Source organism: Bos javanicus, chromosome 9, assembly GCF_032452875.1.
Source record: "Bos javanicus breed banteng chromosome 9, ARS-OSU_banteng_1.0, whole genome shotgun sequence".
NCBI classification, from domain to species: Eukaryota; Metazoa; Chordata; class Mammalia; order Artiodactyla; family Bovidae; genus Bos; species Bos javanicus.
This window is the reverse complement of record NC_083876.1, coordinates 63827857-63833956: the sequence shown is the minus strand read 5'-3', so window position 1 is coordinate 63833956 and position 6100 is coordinate 63827857. Positions and strand designations below refer to the sequence as shown.

General features: G+C 33.4%; 1 protein-coding gene across 6 annotated transcripts in view; it reads right to left on the bottom strand.

The window, feature by feature from the left end:
* Positions 1–3192: 3192 nt before the first annotated feature.
* Positions 3193–6100, bottom strand: part of SYNCRIP (synaptotagmin binding cytoplasmic RNA interacting protein) — a 29682-nt gene continuing 26774 nt past the window's right edge. For all 6 annotated transcript variants that reach the window (XM_061427902.1, XM_061427900.1, XM_061427898.1 and 3 more), the window contains one exon: positions 3193–6100. This exon is cut by the window's right edge. The gene's annotated coding sequence lies outside the window, so the exon portion shown is untranslated.

Here is a 6100-nt window from a genome sequence, read left to right as displayed (position 1 = left end):
AGAAACTGCTTAAACTTAGTAATTGAAAGATATGAGGTTAACTAAGAACTAAAGACTGGAGTCATTCATCTGTTAACTGATTAGGGTGTGAGCAGAGAAATAAGACTTTCACATTCTGTGCTGTATCTTGTTTTCCAGGTACAGGTTTTAAAATTTTTCTTTGAAGTACTATCAAGTTAAAATATCAACTAAGCACATTTAAGCATAAATACCACCTTTAATCCATCACTACTCAAAACAAGTAGGTATATACAGTGAGAAAATGCCTTAAATTCAGAGCCTCTCTTCTCAAAGGGATTTAATTTTGAACCAGCCAGCAACCAACTCTAAGGTTCATATTAAGACTTTCCATACAGATGTATAAAAAGTATGGATTACTCTTAGTAACAATTGTTTCATTATGTTAATGTGTAGTTACCTAGCTTTGAAACTTTCCTCAAGTATGACTACTACTTTCCAAAGTACTCTACATAAGAACTTTATACAAACTTTTTGGACTCAAAACTAGACTTGTAAGCAGAACAAGAACTCAATCTTGAAGTACCCCTTCCTCATAAATGTTAAGTATAGATGGGACTTGGTAGGCCAATACCTTTTTGTTCAGCAGTTTGGAATTAAACTGAATACCAGCACAGAGACAAATTGTTGGGCTAGGCTGTCTTGATTGATAGATATAAATCCCAGAGCCAACTGCTCCCTTCAAGACCTTTTTAAGGTCAAACAGACAATTTAAAATATGGACCTTCATGATCTTAATCTGCTTTAAAATTTAGTATTCCATGTTCATTACTTTTTAAAAGCTGTCCATGTTGTAAGTGGCTCAAAATTTTCAATTCCTTTTTCAAGTTAACAAGCCACAATTAAGCCAAATCTAGCCTAATAAACTAAACTGAAAATCCATTTCCAAGCTAAAAAATACTTTGAAAAGTATTTTTAAATACCCGTCTAGCACCATTAATTCGGATTTCCCTGCCTTGGAAGGACTTCTGTTCTAGGAGGCAAAAGAAACCCCATACACTGAAGAACTAATTAATTAAACAAGCACTGGCAGTAATTTAAATAGACTGATCAAAAGACGCTGAGCAGCAGAAAGGATAAGAATCCACTGAATCCACTGTTGGGTGCTTAACTGCTGATACTGTCCTAACACTAAATGGATCGTTAGGAAACCAAAGAAGATTTAAAGTCTAACTTTAGAATAAAAGTTTTTCAACATGTTTTAATTCTATTTATTTATAAATCAATCAGAAGTTAGGCAGGATTCCTAAAAGAAATTACACCTGTCAATGTTGAAGGAATCCTAGGAATTCAACTTCTGCAAATTCATGTTAATTTTTACTATTTCAAGAAGTTTTACCAAAACTATACTGTATATTACATGTGCCTGTGGCTGCAGAGAATTTAAAAGTGTACTCCATTAATTTTTGGATGACCTTTGACATATTGTTCATTTATTTACCTCCAAGCTCATTCCAAATACTAAATATACTAAGAAACAGTATATATGCTTTTCTAATTTCTCCTGATGTGTCAAATAGAGCAATTTTTAGAGGCCTAACTCCTGACTCCTCCCAATTAAAGCACCATGAATACCATTCATAGTATTTTTAACTATAAAAATAGTTTTTAAACTATTCTCTTGAAGATGAAATTAGAGAATTTTTTAAACTCATGACTTAACAATTCTGTGTTCAAATGATGCAGTACTGGCATTTTCTAATTCCTATTAAAAAAAAAAATCAGGACACAAGTTGAAAGGCAAAATTGTGATACAAATGGCACTACTAATCAAACCTCATCTCATTTGAAAGTATACAATAGAGCCACACCAGATGTTAGAATTCTTCTGATGTCATGGTATTTGTCTACAGCTGGAAGATTGGATTTTGTAATGTGCAACTCTTCACATTTGTTACTATATTGTGAACACAACCCTAATCATGTTTTCTTAATCTGTGGTAATGTCTGGTCCACATCAAAACCTTTGTCCTTTGCCTTGTAGTAGCAGTAACTGGTTGTAGTTCATAAATGACTGTAAATGTCAATTCCCTTAGGTATCCCCAAAATAAGTTAGTATTTGGCATCACAGAATCCTTTCAGAACAAAAGTCAAGAAATGACCTTTCAAGAACATTACAGATAGCAACTTCAGATTAGAACTTGTTTTAAACCATTTTACAAAGTAAAGAAAATCAGATATTCACTGAAGCTTATGGTAAATTATTCTAAAATAACCTTATCTTGATTCTATTTGCTTGTGTTAAAAAAACATTTTCGGAAACTACACTTGAAGACACTAATTTCCAAAATGGTTTATTGGAACTTCTCCCCCATCCAAAAAGTCTGTCAGCAGTCTTGATTATCAACAAGAAAAAAAGTACTAGTTTGGCATCTGCACAGGGAGTCAAATAGGCAATGTAAATGGCTTTCAAAATCCTCTAGTAGTGTTTAAGAATTTTTCAGGTATAAAACTTCCATGACTGTTCTGAAATGACAAAAACTTTTTTCAATCATCAGTATAAACTTTAGTAATCATAACACAAACTATTAAACTCTGTACCTAAAAGGATCTTCATGAAGTGACCAAAGCTATCACCCTCCCACCAAGAAATCCTAGGGATGAGCCAAAATCTCCTGAATGTATTTACAAGTTCCCCATTCTTTGATGATGACTTGCTAATTTTGCTTAATGAAACACATTTTAAGCTGAATTCACCTACCTAACCTCATTTGCGCAGTCACCTAAATGTACATTAAAGCAAAATAGTTTGTTCACTCCCCTGTCCTGTATTACTTACTACCTCAATTACTCATTTCCAAACCTTCAAAGAGTGATAAGAAAATGGAACACTGAATGGTGGGGACATGTTACCAGAAAAGCAGAACCAAATTACCATTAACTTCTTGAGTCCACTGGCATGTGTGTGACCAGAGTATTTTCATTAATTAAAATTAAGTGGAGACCAACACTATACATTTATCCTATACATCATCTCCCTATCATGTGCTTCAATTAGGGATCTCGGGGAATCTGTTTTGGTATTACCGTTGGCTAGTTACTTTGAATGTATGGATAATTAAAAGACGAAAAGACCCCTAAAGATTCCAAGTGTCTATTTCAAAAGCTGTTAAATGAAAAACGATGAAATGGAGGACACCCACAATAATTCTTGGACTCCTGGAGATCCTAAGACATGCTACAAAAATAGGTCTTTATTCTTAGGAAAATATAGTCAGAGCTAGCTTCCTTATGCTATACATAAAATCTTAACATCAGAGGCAGTACAGATAGTACAGATAGTTTTTGAACTGATCTCCAAACAAGCACAAACCCACTACGTTGAAAAGAACAGGTAATTTTGAGGTTTTTGGCAAAAGACAGTACTTCACACATCTAATCCAAATCAAAGAGCCTGCAGACAGTTTTCAGTGAGATAAAAGGAATGAAATAAATATAAATTCTACAGATAAATAAATGTAAGAGAATTTAAATAAGCTAACAGAACTAATTTTTTTAAATAAAAATACTAGTCAGGTACAAGCTTTTGTTTCTCAATGCCAGACTTCTAGATGTTTATCAGACTACTGTTAATATCATTAAAAACCTAATCTTGGACCAGGGCATTAGTTTTAATACTATTTTGCAGTCGTAAAAAAGATTTTCTTTCAACTGAATGCTCCTGGCCCTGAAAAATATTTTAGGCATATTACTGAAGGCAGACTGTGGTACTAATAAAACTTGTATCTTAAGTACTTTTTTAAAAAGTGACAGACAAAAAAGTCCATCCACTAATTTGCCCACAGTTAAAAATGTCTTTGAACATTGGCTGATAATTAGCATCTTAAGAAAAGTAGTGGCATGCCCTATTTATTGAGTGGTATGACTGAGTAATTAATACTACACTTTAAAACATTATCCCCACAAGTCTGTTCATTTTATGTATTGTTATTTCTTGATTCATTTTCAACCCACCATTGAATTCCTATGGTCAGATTAAAAGTTTATGGTATGTATCACTGGGGAGAAAATGACCATGGTGGGTATTAAGTTTTAGGAACCTGAGCAATCATTTACTCTAGGGGGGTAGCTCCCTCACCTAAATGCAGAAGTCCTACTCTGTAATTTCTCCCCTTAAATAGACTATATGTCATGCTCTGTTTGGTCTTTTTTCCTATGTTTCTGAACAGTGACTTTTGGCTTAGCAGTCAAAACAGCTGTCCTGAATGTGACAATTTTGCCCATCTAGCATGATATTCACCCTCATTAAATCTTTTCAAATAGATTCATACAAGTGAATACCCGAGGTCACCCCATCAATCCATTCCTATGTATGTTATTCCTATTTTATCATGAAGAAAGTGTAAATCATTAAATCAGACTTGCAGTCATTGGTAATTTCTCATGATGCTACAACAATGGCCGTCATGAGTGTGCAACCGGTTTTTGTGCTAAACCCCCCATTCATTTCTAACATCTGATTCAATCACAATGCTGGAAAACCTCCCACAAAATGCATGATTGGGAGAATATATCTAACAGAATTTTCTCACAAAGCAACTTTCTGAAAACTGATTAACTAAAGTGATGATCACTTTTGATTGCCAAGTAGTCTGCAGAAACAAAATCTTGCGTCTGCTTTGGTTAGGTAACTCAAGTTTTGTTTTGTTATTTTTCAACAATCAGAATGCTTTAAGGATACATTTTCACCCCAAGGAAGGGACTCGACTCTTGGATTTAAGACCCATTCCTTGACAATTATATACAAAATTTCTTTTAACTTGTCATCTGTCCATTCTTTGAAGCTGTCAAAGCCAAGAACCCATAAACAAATCACAAATATCAATAACCTACATTAGTTAACATTCCCCTTTTTAACATGTTGACATTTTTACTAAAGGATTAGTTATTTTTGCATTTCCATTTCTCATATCCCATGACATTCCATAAAAATTGCATTATTGCTTTATAGGCCACACAACATTCAAAAGTATGTTTATATGCATTGCCTGTTTTCCTTGATCTGATAAGAGTTTGATACTGATTTTACTACAGAAATTTAAGTTTGAAAATACCAGTTAGTATTTCTTCTCAGTACTTAATTGTTCACATCACTAATCACTACATGCATATTTAGCTCTGATTATATTGCTCAAAAACTGCACCCATTATCAGAACAGTGCAAATGATTATTTAATTTTAAAAGTAATTATAATGGCTTAAATTCAAAGTTAGTCAAATGAACACTGTCAAGTAATTTCACTTGAGTGTGTATATATTTAATCACCACTGTTTACATTACCCATCAATTCTTCACAAATTTTTTTAGTATCAGTTTTTCCTCCCAAATCCCCAAACTAAGAATGCCAAATAGTCTTGGAAACCCACAGCTCCGTATTTTAATATTTTCTTAAGAACACATTTGTGAACTCACAAAAATGTTCATCTTTCAACTTTGACAATGCAGTTCTTACTTAAGTCAAACAAACCTGTTCTAAAATCCCAACAAATAATTCTGAGAATTAACTTAAACACCTTGACAGTGTCCCTTAAAAAGGGTATGACAGTAAAGTGCCAATAGGCATGGCAATGACCTCTTTGATGGGATCATTTAACTCCTTGGACCTGGGAAGTGCCAGCACCAAGGATTACACTGAGATTCAATTTTACTGAAGGCTACATTTAGTTTACCCACTTTCCACAACCTATTACTCATTTTATGTTAGAATGAAATGTAAATGTTTTGTGTAGCCCTCAAACTTACACTAAGATTTGAGAGATGTACTTTAAAAAAGCACGGGGTAATATATAAAATCAGTGGCAAAAAGTTTCATTAAGCACCAGGAACTAATTTTTGTCACCCCATACTCATTTTGTAGGTAATGTTTCAATAACCGGCAAGGCACATTTACATATATTCCAATGAATACTTATTGACAAATTTTAAATTACACTCTATGTCCCAGCTATCCCAGTAACTGACATACAACATACTAAAATGGTTTATTAACATAAAAAACCAATTAATGTGAAACATACAGACTATTGGCAACCACTATCTAAAATTATGTAAGTACAAATAAACATACTGAAATGTGTGCAT